Source organism: Ailuropoda melanoleuca, chromosome 1 (assembly GCF_002007445.2).
Source record: "Ailuropoda melanoleuca isolate Jingjing chromosome 1, ASM200744v2, whole genome shotgun sequence".
NCBI lineage: Eukaryota > Metazoa > Chordata > Mammalia > Carnivora > Ursidae > Ailuropoda > Ailuropoda melanoleuca.
In genome coordinates, this window is record NC_048218.1 from 35,095,028 (window position 1) to 35,111,188 (window position 16,161).

The following is a 16,161-nucleotide window of genomic DNA, read 5'->3' on the forward strand; positions in this document are numbered from 1 at the left end:
AGAGAAAAGGCTTTCAAATTTTCCCTGTTGAGAATAATGTTAGCTACGAGATTGTCTCATATGTTGATTGCCCCCAGTTCGGCTGTGGGCTGGATCCATGACCATCATGGCATGTTGAAGGTTTGAGTTCTCATCAGGGCACACCCACTGGTACTAGCAAATTGGAGGGAGAATTCCAAAATAGTGCCCATTAGTGTGGGTGTTAGTAAGGTAGATTGAGATCTCAAAAATGGCTCCCACCAGACTGAGAAGTCCCTGGGGAGGGTCCCTGCTGTTTCAGGCTCCCTGATAGATGCTTTAAAGTTAGTAAATGGGTCTCTTCTACATATGGTCTATGCACTTTTCAAATTGATCTTTTTTTGTGTGCTGGCTTCCAAATTGAGTAATCTGCACAGGAGCCCTTTAAGAGTGAGTTTTCCATTCCCTACAGTTTTATAGTTTTCCTGAACATAATCCCTGTTGATTTTTTTTATGTTTGTTTATTTATTTGAAAGAGAGAGAGAAAAGAAATGCAAGGAGGAAGGGCAGAGAGAGATGGAGAGAGAGAATATCAAGCAGACTCCCTACTGAGTGCACAGCCTGACATGTGGCTGGATCCCATCACCCTGAGATCACGACCTGAGCTGAAATCAAAAGTTGTATGTTCAACTAACTGAGCCACCCAGTGCCCCTCTGTTGATTTTTTTTTAAGATTTTATTTATTTATTTGACAGAGATGGAGACAGCCAATGAGAGAGGGAACACAAGCAGGGGGAGTGTGAGAGGAAGAAGCAGGCTCCCAGCAGAGGAGCCTGATGTGGCGCTGGATCCCATAANCTGTTGATTTTTTTTTAAGATTTTATTTATTTATTTGACAGAGATGGAGACAGCCAATGAGAGAGGGAACACAAGCAGGGGGAGTGTGAGAGGAAGAAGCAGGCTCCCAGCAGAGGAGCCTGATGTGGGGCTGGATCCCATAACGCCGGGATCACGCCCTGAGCCAAAGGCAGACGCTTAACCGCTCTGCCACCCAGGCCTCCCCCCTCTGTTGATTTTTAAAGCCTGGTGATTTGGGGACTGGTCTCTCCTGTGAAGCATCTAAGAGTTGGCATCCCTGATGTGGAGTTGGAATCTCTCACTCTTCAGTAAAAGGTTCCATAACTTTTATATTCCTCCTGATTGGGATTCACCATGAGTATGGTGTTTTATTTCTGTGTGTGTGTGTGTGTGTGTGTGTTTTCTTGACAAGTCTATGTCTCTTCCTTTCTCCTCTCTTGATGCTTCCCTTTTCTTCTTTGTTGTGGAGACTGTTCTTTCAGTTATCAAGTCGTTATTTTTTATTTTATTTTTACTTTTTAAAAGATTTTATTTATTTATTTGACAGAGAGAGAGGCAGCAGCAGAGGGAAAGGGAGAAACAAACTCCCTGCTGAGCAAGGACCCTGATGCAGAACTTGATCCGAGGAACCCAGGATGATGTATCATGTCACTTTTAGAAGTAATTATTCCACACGTAATTACAGATTTTAAAAAATCAAACATTTAATTTTTTATTTGTAAATCAATAAATATTATATGCATATTAAAACTAAAAATTTAGACAATTCAATGCATAGGCATGGTGAATGAAACTATTTGCAGATTTTAATGTTTTATAAGTAACATAATCACTGCGTAGCATACCCTGAATGTACATAACTTACCTTTAAGTGTCCTACTTAAATTTTTCAAAATCAGATACTTCTCTGAATTTTAAGGAAGTCAAAATCATTTAAAATATGAGGAGTAGGGGTTAAGGATGAGCTATATATCCAATTTAAATTACATTAAAACCCAAATATAAAATATAAACAGAAGTGAAATTTTTCTGAAGATTAGTATTTACTATTCCCTCTCCCAAAGTAGGTAAGTTATACTACAGAGTAGAAATCTACATGTACGGAGATATTTTCTTGCTTTGATAAGTGTAAAAAAATTTTCATGCTGTCTAAATTTTTAGAGTTATATAGTTAGAAATATAGAATTCTACTTTTATAGGCACGTTCAGTAAGGGAAATGAGTTAGCACAATCATTTGAATTGGTTGTCTATATACTGGACAGGGCTTATTCCTTTTCTTTAGCTTCTTTGCACACGTAAAGCATGCCATAAAATGTCCTGTTTTGCCATGAACAATACAACCATATTTAGGTTGACCTTGGCAAATCACACAAGGTTAAATGGCATTAAGGAGAAAACTAGATTCCACGATATTTTCTTTGTCTTGTGTTTCTTCTCTCTCAAACTCTTTGACGTCTTCTTGGCTGCTATAAATGATATTGTTAGAAGTTGATGGCTGAGAATAGTCCTCGCTTTTTTGGGATTGGGAGGCTTGTGTGATTTTATCATCATTTTCCTCAGCACATGATTCTCTGGAATCATTCACTCTATTTTTTAAATTTTTATTTATTTATTTTTTACCATCAGGGATATCAAAGCCCCTTTTACTTGTGTTTAGTTTTCTAGTTTGTCTTTCTCAGGCATTTTCCCTTTATCTTTCCCTTTCCCTTCCCTTTATCTTCAGGAAGCCAAAGCTCATGAAGGGCCCAACATCTGCTGCAATGAGGCAGAAGAGGAGGAGTCATTTCATTGCACGAAGTACACTNCGCTGGATCCCATACGCCGGGATCACGCCCTGAGCCAAAGGCAGACGCTTAACCGCTCTGCCACCCAGGAGTCCCCCCTCTGTTGATTTTTAAAGCCTGGTGATTTGGGGACTGGTCTCTCCTGTGAAGGATCTAAGAGTTGGCATCCCTGATGTGGAGTTGGAATCTCTCACTCTTCAGTAAAAGGTTCCATAACTTTTATATTCCTCCTGATTGGGATTCACCATGAGTATGGTGTTTTATTTCTGTGTGTGTGTGTGTGTGTGTGTGTTTTCTTGACAAGTCTATGTCTCTTCCTTTCTCCTCTCTTGATGCTTCCCTTTCTTCTTTGTTGTGGAGACTGTTCTTTCAGTTATCAAGTTGTTATTTTTTATTTTATTTTTACTTTTTAAAAGATTTTATTTATTTATTTGACAGAGAGAGAGGCAGCAGCAGAGGGAAAGGGAGAAACAAACTCCCTGCTGAGCAAGGACCCTGATGCAGAACTTGATCCGAGGAACCCAGGATGATGTATCATGTCACTTTTAGAAGTAATTATTCCACACGTAATTACAGATTTTAAAAAATCAAACATTTAATTTTTTATTTGTAAATCAATAAATATTATATGCATATTAAAACTAAAAATTTAGACAATTCAATGCATAGGCATGGTGAATGAAACTATTTGCAGATTTTAATGTTTTATAAGTAACATAATCACTGCGTAGCATACCCTGAATGTACATAACTTACCTTTAAGTGTCCTACTTAAATTTTTCAAAATCAGATACTTCTCTGAATTTTAAGGAAGTCAAAATCATTTAAAATATGAGGAGTAGGGGTTAAGGATGAGCTATATATCCAATTTAAATTACATTAAAACCCAAATATAAAATATAAACAGAAGTGAAATTTTTCTGAAGATTAGTATTTACTATTCCCTCTCCCAAAGTAGGTAAGTTATACTACAGAGTAGAAATCTACATGTACGGAGATATTTTCTTGCTTTGATAAGTGTAAAAAAATTTTCATGCTGTCTAAATTTTTAGAGTTATATAGTTAGAAATATAGAATTCTACTTTTATAGGCATGTTCAGTAAGGGAAATGAGTTAGCACAATCATTTGAATTGGTTGTCTATATACTGGACAGGGCTTATTCCTTTTCTTTAGCTTCTTTGCACACGTAAAGCATGCCATAAAATGTCCTGTTTTGCCATGAACAATACAACCATATTTAGGTTGACCTTGGCAAATCACACAAGGTTAAATGGCATTAAGGAGAAAACTAGATTCCACGATATTTTCTTTGTCTTGTGTTTCTTCTCTCTCAAACTCTTTGACGTCTTCTTGGCTGCTATAAATGATATTGTTAGAAGTTGATGGCTGAGAATAGTCCTCGCTTTTTTGGGATTGGGAGGCTTGTGTGATTTTATCATCATTTTCCTCAGCACATGATTCTCTGGAATCATTCACTCTATTTTTTTAATTTTTATTTATTTATTTTTTACCATCAGGGATATCAAAGCCCCTTTTACTTGTGTTTAGTTTTCTAGTTTGTCTTTCTCAGGCATTTTCCCTTTATCTTTCCCTTTCCCTTCCCTTTATCTTCAGGAAGCCAAAGCTCATGAAGGGCCCAACATCTGCTGCAATGAGGCAGAAGAGGAGGAGTCATTTCATTGCACGAAGTACACTTCTAATGGTCTGTTCAGGGAATTTCTGGATCTTTTCCAGATGAATCTGTATTACTCTCCCCTGCCTGACATACAGTCAATATACTTCATCATCTTCATTGAGAGTTCTTGTCCTTCTTCACTAAGGCTATAAGCTTCTGAATTGAGAGACGCAACTTCAAATTCTATAGTGAATTGATCTGAAACTGAATCCTGATCCAACCAATCACCTGAATGTTCACTTATACTAGCATCAAGACCGATTCAATGGAGTGAGTCCCTGTTGATTCACTGCTACTGCTTCTTTCACAACATCATCTCCCTTATTACATATAGAGCAAGGCTTTCATCAAAGGAAAGGGAAACACTATCAGATTTGTGGTGCTTTTGCTGTCCTTCACCAGGTAATTCATCTGAACATTCTTCTGTCTCAACAATTACTCTCCTTTTACATGAGGTAGATGGTCTAGAAACCAAATCTGAAGATGAAGGTTTCTCTTCCTGCAACTCTTGCCCAGGGTCCTTTTGATCACTCCCACCTTCAAGGTGACATCCATTTTCACTCACAGATATGCCTGAATCCGATGGTTCATGCTGGTTGACTATAACCAAGTCTCTACAGATCATTGTATATATTTTCTTGTATTCTTCACAGGGAAGCTTGACACTCCAAACAAATCCCCTAGAAGATAATTGGAACAATACACAATATGCTATAGTTTCTCATCATATAATAGTTTAGTCATAATATGCTGGCCAAGATAAAATATAACCCCTTTCGTGGTAGAAGTGTCTTTTTGTGCATGGACAGACTTTAACAACTTCAAAAGCAATGGCTTTGGTCTCACTAGGGTCTCTTGTTCCAAAGCTGGAATTTGTGAGCTGCTTATGAACCATCAGTTGACACAGATATGTTGGAATTGTACGATTGCATCGAACAGTGTGGAATAAATGCTTTATGTTGGTGACCACTGGTATCTATCTCTAATTGTCAGTGAATACAACTGCTGTTTACTAAGCGGGTTTTCCGTGCCTGGAATCGGGGGAGCAAGGACCATCGAGGCTCCTCAGTTCCCNTAGTTGGGGGAGCAAGGACCATCGAGGCTCCTCAGTTCCCTTCACTGGGTGCACAGAAACCTGAGGCCTGGGCATCCGTGACCATTCCACTCGTGAGGCCTAGGCCACTGGGGCGCTTGAATGCACTAGGTCCGGAGAAGGAGGCTCCTGGCAGCAAAGGGACAGACCTCCATCAGAGGGGTCGGGGTGCCCCTTGGGCTCTGGCTCTTAGCCTTTTTCCTTCCAGCCACACAGGGCTGCATAGGCCCCAGAAGGAGCTGAGCCAAAGGAGGTGCACCAGATGCATGCCCTCTGCTGCCCCTGTAATTGTAGAATTTTTGTGCCCATGGGAGGAGGTAATTTCAAGATCTTGCTATGCCTCCATCTTAACTCAACTCCCTCCTCTGTTTGAATGTGTTTACAGGTATAAACTTCCTTCTAGCTACTGCTTTAGCAATATCCCATAATTTTTTGTATGTATTTTATTTGTTTTCATTAATCTCAAAGTATTTCTAATTTCCCTTTCAATTTCTTATATTTTGTATTTTAATTTCCACATATTTGTAAGTTTCTCTACTTAGAAATGTATGTATATAGCAGCATTGTTCACAATAGCTAAATCGTGGAAGGAACCGAGATGCCCTTCAACAGATGACTGGATTAAGAAGAATAAAGGGCTTTAATATGGATACCTTCCAAAATCATGAACCATGTCCAGTTAGTCCAAAAAGTTTGATCTGAAAGACATTTGAAGAAACCTTAACATGGCAACAAAATGGTAGCTGATGGTCACCAATACCAGATATCATTGTAACATTTGGTTAATTTTGCTAACTGGAAAGATCTATACTTGCTAGTAGAAGACACCAGAGCAGGGGGTGTGGGGGAGTCCAGAGGAAACTCTTTCAGAATGTGTAATTTCATAGCGATGTCAAGGCAGACTAGTGTGATTGCTGACTGGAGGGGCCCATAAGGAGTGGCAGATAAACTGTAGCTATGGGAAACCCAATTGGTTAAAGATGTTAGATGTCATACAATGTTAAGAAAAAAAGAAGGAGGAGGAGGAAAAAGAGGAGGAAAAGGAGGAGGAGTGGGAGGAGCCACTATGAGGAATTGGCACAGACACATGAAGAAATTAAGAATTTATGGAGAGTTTTTGTGTGGGTTGCATCTAATGCAATTCTTTGCCTTTAAAAGTCAAGTTTGGTACTTTCCCATATTTAGTGAGCTCTTAATTGAAGAATCATTTTGAAGCTAAAACTGTTCCTCCAGTCGTAATTCCAAGGGAAATTATTTTGGCAGGATCAGGCACTCACCCACTTTCATCTCTTTTCTACTATGAGAGTTAGTGGTAATAGCATAAGTATTATTTTTTCTTTGGGAAATATTTTCTGTTTTCTGGGGAAATAAAAGTCTTGCTAAAGATTTCCTTTTAAAAATTTTGAGTTTCTATGGTAATTTGACATATTCCTACAGTTTTCAACTTAATTTTACCTTAAAATTTACATGAAGTTATTTAAAGAAGGATTTCAAATGATTACATGAGAAAGATTGTTTTGAATTTCACACCCCTGTAAGGTTCAAATGAAGTGTCTGAGGGGCAATTGGATATTTTTAGTGTTCAAATAGAAATTTTTTTGTTATTTTCATATATATTCACTATTTCTAACTTTTCTATTTTTGATATTTAATAGAGTTTAAGGATAGCAGTATCATGTGAACATAAAAATATATAATTGTATTAAAACAAAGATATATAGAAAACATTACTTTGTCAAATTGTCTCACTGTATTTTCCTCCCTTTGAGATAGAGAATCACCACTGTATGCAGTTTTCAGTTTATCTGTGAGGCAGATGTTCTTGCACAAAAATATCCATCTGTTGACATTTCTGTTTGTCTGCAATCCTACTTTAATGAGTAATCACTTATTAGAAATATTAGGCAACTCACCAGTCACATTTTAAATCCTGTCCACATACAGAAACATCTTCAAAAATAATATAATGAAGCAGTGCTTGAGAGTTTGTCAGTCATTGTCACAAATATTTCTGTGAGATTCAGCAAAGTTTTAGATGAAAGTTTTCATGTAAAAATATGTGAAGTAAGTCTGAACAGTTAAAGATTTAACCCTTATTTTATCAGAAGCAGTATCACTAAGAAGTTAAAAAATAAGAGTAAGGCAAGAACTCAGGATTTTCAACAGATAGTCTGACATTCTCTTTTCCTTTCGCTAGTGGCTTTCAGAAATATTTTAGTTATAGCACTCTTTTTTCAAAAGAATATTAACATGGAAGACTAATAAATAAAAACAGAAGTGCTCTAGCTGAATTTAGAATAACCCATTATTCTACTTGTTCTTTCTGCATACCCACAACTCCTCTTTTGTGGTATCTGGGGATCCTTTGGGCTTCTTGGAGAACTTTCATAACATTTTATTATACCAAGTTGACAATTCAAGTAGGATGGGTTTTCAATTTATGTTCATTATAAATGCAATGTATTCACAATTAGTAATACTTATTTATCATAGTTATAAGTGGATTCAGCAATCATAATTTTTTTTTCAGCAGTAGATAACCGAAAGCCAGACTAACACTGGTTTTTAAAAAAACTAGAGGTTTATCACTCTCTTAATACAATGAAAGAAGTGGGGCGCCCGGGTGGCTCAGTTGTTGAGCGTCTGCCTTTGGCTCAGGGAGTGATCCCGGAGTTCTGGGATAGAGCCCCACGTCAGGCTCTTCTGCTGGAAGCCTGCTTCTTCCTCTCCCACTCCCCCGCTTGTGTTCCCTCTCTCGCTGGCTGTCTCTCTCTCTGTCAAATAAATAAAATCTTTAAAAAAATGAAAGAAGTGAAAGTAGGTAGCTTACTGATGTTAGTTCAGCAGCTCAGAATTTGAGATGATTTCCTTAGCTGTCTCTCAGGGTCACAAAATGGTCCTGAGACTTCAAGCTTTGGAACCATCATTTAAGACAAAAAGAAACTTCCTTTATCAAGAAGACCCTTTCCCCAGAAGCTCGTCAGCAAACTTCCACTTATGCCACATAACTCCTGTGTTACATAGCAACTGCTATCTGAAAATGGTGATTGACAACATGCATACTTAGCTTTTCCAGCCTCATAATGGAGGTGAGATTAGAAAATTGAAACATGAAGATTTCAGATAACCATTTAATAGTGTCTAACATAGTGATATTCAAAACTGAAGTAGAACTAATACAGACTTTTACACTTGGAAGTAATTAAATTTTTTCTTTAATCTTATAGTGGTAAGGACATTATTGGTGATTCTATCCTTGTTTTAATTTAAAATTACTGAGATTCCTGAAAATAAACTTTAAAGCCCTAAATTACTTATTTTATAGTTTTTTGTTTGTTTTTTTAGATTTTAGGAAACCCAGAATGTTATCCCTGAAAACTAAATATAATCCTTACCTTGTATTCAATGTATTTCTATAGTCTAATTATTTTTGGGAAATGTCCTTACATATTGTTTACAATTTCTCTGTAGACAGATTTGTCATACCCCAAAGGTTCCAAGTCTCTACAAATCTGTTTTTTTTCTTTACAGTTATTTTCCCCTTAGGTTTTTACGCAGCTTTCAAATTTGATAAGTGGTAATGTCTCAAAGGATATGCATTTCTGAGACATATATAAAAATCTAAACTATTGTGAGGAGGTAAATTATTAATCCAACAGATAATTCCATATGTCACCCTAGTATTTTAAAATTACATTATCTCTTCAGCATAAGACAATCTGTAATCCTATCACTTGGTCCTTACTTGATTAATATGGACTTAATATCTGAAAATTCAGAAAACTTTATTAAATAATAGTTTGAATAACATTCAATTATATCAATTTAATTTTTCATGTACTACAAAAAAGTAATATCCTGAGAATTTCTTAGGTCTAGAAAAGGTTTAAAAGAGACATAAAGACATAAAAGAGACATAAATCTGTATGGACATCATCAGTCATGATGAGTGGTATGGGTGGCAAGCCAAACAACCATCTAGCGGTCAAGCCAAGTGTATCATTAAATCATTGAGGGCCACTGGCATAGTTCAGCTCTGCTACTTTTGTTGCTCTTAGCAACTGTATTAAATGGAATAGTTGACACCAATCCATTGCTGAGAAGCCAGTATATGCGGGGGAAGGGGCAGGTAAAACTGGCCTTCATAAAACTGTGAGGCCTTTTACATTAATGACAAACAGTAGTGGAGTAATGGGTACTAGATCAGAAGGAAAATGTCTGCTCTGGGAGAATTTTAATTGGACATTTTAAATTTTTAATTAGAAATAAATGTAATTTTAATTAGAAATTAATTTCCAACTTTATAATAGATTCATCACAGAGTACTTGGCCTGGTGCATTTATGTCTTTTAATTTGGTATAGATAAATAAACATTTAACAAAAGTTTAGTGGTTTGCAACTTGATGGATTATATAGTGCTTAAGAGAGTCTGCCAAAAATCTGGTACTGGGAAAAATGGTACCTTTCTCCTTTTCTGTCTTAATATTTGTGGAGTACCTACTACGGTATATACAATTTCATGTATAGTATCTAGTACAATCCTTACAGCAATCCTGGGTATTTTGGAATTGCTATAATCACTTAATAAAGGAATAAATTAAGGGCCAGAGATTTTAAGAGACTTGCCAAATGGCACACAGCTTGTAAGTAGCAGAACTGGGATTGAAGCCTGTGTTCACCAGCTGCCAGAACCTGCAACTATTTTCAAGAAATGCCAGGCAAGTGAGATTCAAAAGCCAATAATCATTGACCCACTGCAAAATAAAATAACTAGAGAACCAAATAAGAAGAAACAATCGTAGGATGTCATCTGTCCTCCCCCAAATATATATAAGACATTTAGCAATGATAGAAGAGATTTCATCTGGTAAGGGAACCAGAAGTTTCACTTGAAACAAAAAGAACTGAGCAGGCAAGAGTATGTAGCTCAGCTTCAAAAGCAGAGTCTTAACATAGAAGCATTTTAGTACTATGTGTGCTTTTTGCTCCTCTCACCCTTTTAAGAACAGTGCTCGTTGATCTTGACATAATGGCTCATTGATGATGATTCTTGCAAATAACTGGATGTGAGTGTGGGCATGGGGAGCAGGGAGAGACACTTTCACAATGCTAAAGAAAAAGACAAAATAATACCCACATGTTTAAAAAGTCATAAATAAGTCTTATGAAAGGTAACAGAAAAAAACTGACTTAGTTTTAAAAATAAGAACAATGGAAGATATATTTCTCTCTTCAAAGTTTGTCTGGATTTTGAATGAAAGAATACCATTATATGTAAGGTTCAGAAATTAATAGGTATTTCATTATTCTTATTTTTTACATTTTTTTTACATAAGAAAACGGGTCTTGAGAAATTTTACTGTTTGCTCAATATTGGTCAGCTTTTGATTTTCTTATTTATTATGTTTTTAAAGATTTTATTTATTTGACAGAGAGAGAGAAAGAGCGCACAGGTGGGCGGAGCAGGAGAGGGAGAAGCAGGCTCCCCGCTGAGCAGGGAGCCCGATGTGGGGCTCAATCCCAGGACCCCAGGATCACACCCCGAGCCAGAGGCAGACACTTAACTGACTGAGCCACCCAGGCACCCCTGGTCAGCTTTTTAATAGAAAGAGCTTACTTTTTAATTAAATGTTTTAAAGTATTTTAATTTCAGCTACCATTTTTAATGATGGTTTCAACGTTATTAATTTAACATCCAGTATGATAATTTATCAAAACATCAGTGTGGCCAGAACAAGACATTCTAACTCCTGGTTAAGACTCAGGAAACATGGCTAGAAGTTAAGCCATATATCCTTGTTGACCAAAACATATGCCTCATGCATATTTGGCATGAACATATCAAAAACTTGAGTTATCATTCCTCGTCTATACATAAGTTAGAATTTAAGATACACCCATAAGAATTCTATAGAATTAAAATGAGGGTGCAGTAAAATTTAAGAAAAATTTTAAAGTTTTATTTCTACATTCCTTGGAGAGCTTCTGAGAGCTCAAGGGATCAAGAACAAATTACATTGCGTTTCTCCTTTGCTCCTGGAGACTTTCATGAGGAGAAATCAGTCTCAACTGAATGCCAAATGCATTCAAGGTAAAAAGTAAAAATGCACTGCCTAAGAAATTTATAAGCCATTCTACTTATATTCTTATGTGATGTTAATAATACAATAAAACCACATGATATAGCAGTTTACAATGCCCTTTCTTATATTGTCTAGTCTGATTCTCAAAACCACTCCATAAGTGAATACCATGTTTCAAAAGTTCAGTTTGTGTGTATGTATTCACAGACAACTGATACTTTTTAAATGCTTAGGAAAAAATGTACTCCTTCCCTTTGCACTAATAATCAAAATAATGACTGATAACTCAGATTTACTGAGTTTTTAGTTTGTGACAAGCACTGTTCTGAGTCCCTAACAGTGTCTCATCTAATCAACACACTTTTATACATAATTATGGCCTTTTTACTGATAGGAAAATTCAGGCATAATAATATTTATAACTTCCCAGGGTTATAAAATCAGTAAATGAGGAGGCAGATGTTGAACTCAGGCAGGAAGTTCAACTCCAGAGTTTCTACTCCATAACCAGAAAATTAATCTTCTTTCTCATCTCTAAGATGCATTAGGGAAATATCTCAATAACAAAACAAAACAAAACAAAACAACAGCAAAATGTTGCAATTTGGTTACAACATTGGTTGTAATTAATCCAAACCTGGTTTTTGGATGAAACTGTAATTCTTAAGTTTGTTTTGTCACCCAAGTCTGCGACGATGCTCACCAACGTTGCAATCCATATAAGAATTTCACAGTTCTCATTAAATAGGTGACTTCCATGTCAGAACAGGACGTGTTGCACCTTATGTAAATGTGACATATATAATTGTGACGCGTAATTGATATTTTTTTGGTATCAATATATTTATAAGAAAGAACGATGAATCATGATCTGAGGAGTAAAGAATAAGCAATTTATTAATTTAGAAAGAAGCTAGGAATTAGAAGAAGAACTTAAAGCATTTGAAGAGATGCCTCAATGCACTTGAATCAGATAAATATAATGGAACAGGTTCACTATTTTACAGATGAGGATTGATGTTTGGGGGAGGGAAGTAGGTGGTTGATTTTTTTCAGGGGTCCAGTGATGTTGGCATATTGAGACATACCTTCTCAGGTGAAGGATAAATTGTTGCATTTGGCCCCTTCTACAACCAAGAAAGAGACACAATGCTTATGGGCTTCTTCAGATTTTGGAAGCAATATATTCCCCAGTTGCGTGTGATACTCTGGCTCATTTACCAAGTGACCAAAAAGCACCTATCCTCAGTGGGGCTCTGTCTCAAGTCATCTCAGGTTGCTATAGCAAAATACCATAAACTGGGTGGCTTATAAACAACATAAATTAACAATCAACATATTGTGGATAGAGCTTCAACATATATATATATTTTTTTTGGTGGGGGGCACAAATATTTAGTCATTAACAGGCCCGGAACAAGAGAAGGCTCTGTGAAAGGTCCAGACTGCCATGCAAACTACTCTTGTCTCTTGGGCCATTTAATCCAGAAGATGCGATGGTGTTTGAAGGGTCAGTGGCAGATAAGGATGTTATTTGGAACCTTTGGCAGACCCCTAGGTGAATTACAGCATAGGATTTTGGAGCAAGGTCCCACCATTATCCAAAGATAAATAGTTTTTTGTTTGTTTGAGAAACAGCATTGGCCAGCTGTTGGGCCTTAGTAGAAATTGAATGCTTACCCACAGGACACGAAGTAACCATGCGACCTGAGCTACCTGTCATAAACTGGGTGTTATCTAACCCATCAAGCCATAAAGATTGGAATAGACAGCAATATTCCATCATCAAGTGAAAGTGGTATTGTATATGATCAGGCTTGAACAGACACTGAGAGCACAAGAAGTTATAAGAAGTAGCCTAAATGCAAATGGTCCCCATTCCTGCTATACTGTCTTCGTTTTCTTTCCTCTCTTGTTCCCTTATCATGTAACATAAAGGGTATTGATTTTATATCATAGTATTTAAGAATTGTTAATTTTACATCATAGTATTTAGTTCTGGGATATGAAGGCAGGTAATAAACCCACTCAGGGACTTTATCTCCTTTTCTGGGCAAGAGGTTAATGTGTTTTTGTTGTAAGGAGGATAGTTTTATCATGTAAATCAGAATTACCTTATTATTTTCTTTCTTTGAAGATCAAGTATGGCTTATGGGGATGTACATGGTTGCCAAGTTGACAAGGAGTGGACTTGTGATAGTTAATCTTCCATATCATCTTGGCTGGTCACAGGGTGCCCAGATTAAACAGTATTTCTGGATGTGGCTGTGGCAAGTTTCCAGATGAGACTAGCATTTGAATCTGACTCAGTAGATTGCCCTCCCTAGTGTAGGTGGATATTATCCAATCTGTTGAGGATGTGAGTAAAATACTGGTAGAGAAAGGAGAAATTTCCCCCTTTTTGCTTCCTTTGTGTCTGCTTGAGATCTTTGCTTGGGATACCTCATCTCATCTTCTCTGGCCCTCGAGATGGGATTTAAACCATCACTTTCCCTGGTTCTCAGGCCTCTGGACACAGAATGAATTATACCACCAGCTTTCCTGGGTCCTCAGCTTACAGACAGCAGATCATGACTTTGCCTCTATAGCCACATGAGCCAATTCTTCACAATAAATCTCCTTTTATATAAATCCTATTGGTTTTATTTATGTCTTACTGGCTCTGTCTCTCTACAGAATGCTAAAAATACAGTCTGCTATTAAGGAGAAATTATTTGAATGAATCTCAGTGTTTTAAGCATATAACTCCTGCATGAGTTGGTGCTTTACTAATAATTTTATGGCTCACCACACACTGTAAATTCAGGGATGTACTTGGTCATACCTGGAATTAGCACTGGTTCTAGAAATTTTATTTTCTTAATTTGTAAACCTTCACTTCCCTTGATATTTTAGGGAGACTGGAGGACAATATAAGACCTGGAATTCTATATTGCACTGATATCTAATTAATGATATGAAGTTGTTGGTTAAGGAGAATGGGAAAGATTTTAGAGTAAAATTACATAAATCAATATGGGGGCTGGAAGGAATTTAATTAACTAATCTACTAGATTCCTTGAGTAAGATTCCTGGACTCAAAACCAGCAGCATCATATTCAATGGAAATAAACTTTAAAAAATTGGATCAAAAATAAATGTGGTACACACACACACAAAAACACACAAACCATGGAATATTATACAGCCATAAAAAGGAGGAAATTCTGTCACATGCTATAACATGGATGAGCCTCAAGTACACTATCCTAAGTAAAACAAGTCAAGCACAAAAGGGCATATACTATATAATTCCATCAATTGAGGTATCTAAAGTATTAAAAATCATAGGAAAAACTAAGGAAGTAAAAAGGTACCAAGGGCTAGGGGAGATATGAGGGAGAATTAGTGCTTATTGAGTGCAGAGTTTTAACTTTGTAAGATGAAAAAGTTTTGGAAATCTGTTATAGCATGAATAAACTAAGCAATCTTTGAACTTTAAAATGATAAATTTAGTGTTATGTGTTTACCAAAATTAAAAATAAAATTTTTAAAGATTGGATCTAAAATTAGTGGGAAAATGTCTGACAAAAGAATACTTTTAATATCATTACAATTCTTACAACTAATATAGTCTTGCTGAAACACAGTATAGATCAGATAGAAAAAAATGGTACAAATTCAATTTGTTTCTTTTTAAAATGGCTAGGACAAGTTTAATTATCTAAAATCAAATTGACATTAATGATCACAATAGGAAAACTATCATTTAACCCTTCAAATCACTATTGGTCAAAAAGCCAAGTGTAGCTAATAAGATTGGAATTTGGTTTAATTGTACAAAAATCTTTTAAAAATGGAAAATTCATCTCTCTACAAAGAATTGACACTTATATATCTCTAATAGTTGCATCCAATGAGAGTTGATGCCTAATATACTAGTTGGAAAGAAATTTGCAACTAATAATCAATGTACCCTTTTTTTATTAACCTAAATATACATGTGTTATAAGATTAAATGATGGGATTTCTAAGACATCAGTCAATAAATGGTCTATGTGGTATGCATAGGACTAAAACCAAAGAAACAAACAAACAAACAAAAAACCACATGAAAAATTGATAACTTGCAAAAATATTTGTTATTGGGCTGAACTTCAACCATATTAAATACAACATAGAACATACAACATAGAAAATATAGGTCGACTCTCAACAGCAATCACCTTGTCATTCTTTGCTTCACTACATAAATATTACATGGGAAGAGTTGTTTTTTATTTCATCAGTTCACTCCTCTGTAATTACTGTTACATTATTTAGACTAGCAGTTAAAGTGAGGATAGTATTAACCATGGTACTATGGGGGGAAAAGTTTGAAAATCTATGTATTATCTACCTGTTTTTCGGGAATGAGTCATCCTATATTTGAATAACCAGTCATTAAACAATTCAGAAACTATTCATAAACTCATGCATTAAATAGTTAAAACACATTATAAAGACATATAAACTATTTTATATCATAAGAAAATGCATAATAGTCCATGATATAATGCATTAGTAGTCATTTCCTAGGGTTCCATTTAAAAAGTACCACAAACTTGGTGGCTTAAACCAACAGAAATATTGCCTCATAGTTGTGGACATTAGAAAACTGAATTAAGGTATCAGCAGGACCATGCTCTCTATAACGGCTCTAGAGGAGAATCCTTCCTTGCTCCTAAC

General features: G+C 36.1%; 1 pseudogene; it reads right to left on the reverse strand.

The window, feature by feature from the left end:
• Positions 1-2,021: 2,021 nt before the first annotated feature.
• On the reverse strand, positions 2,022-5,191 carry LOC105240734 (annotated as a pseudogene).
• Positions 5,192-16,161: the final 10,970 nt, after the last annotated feature.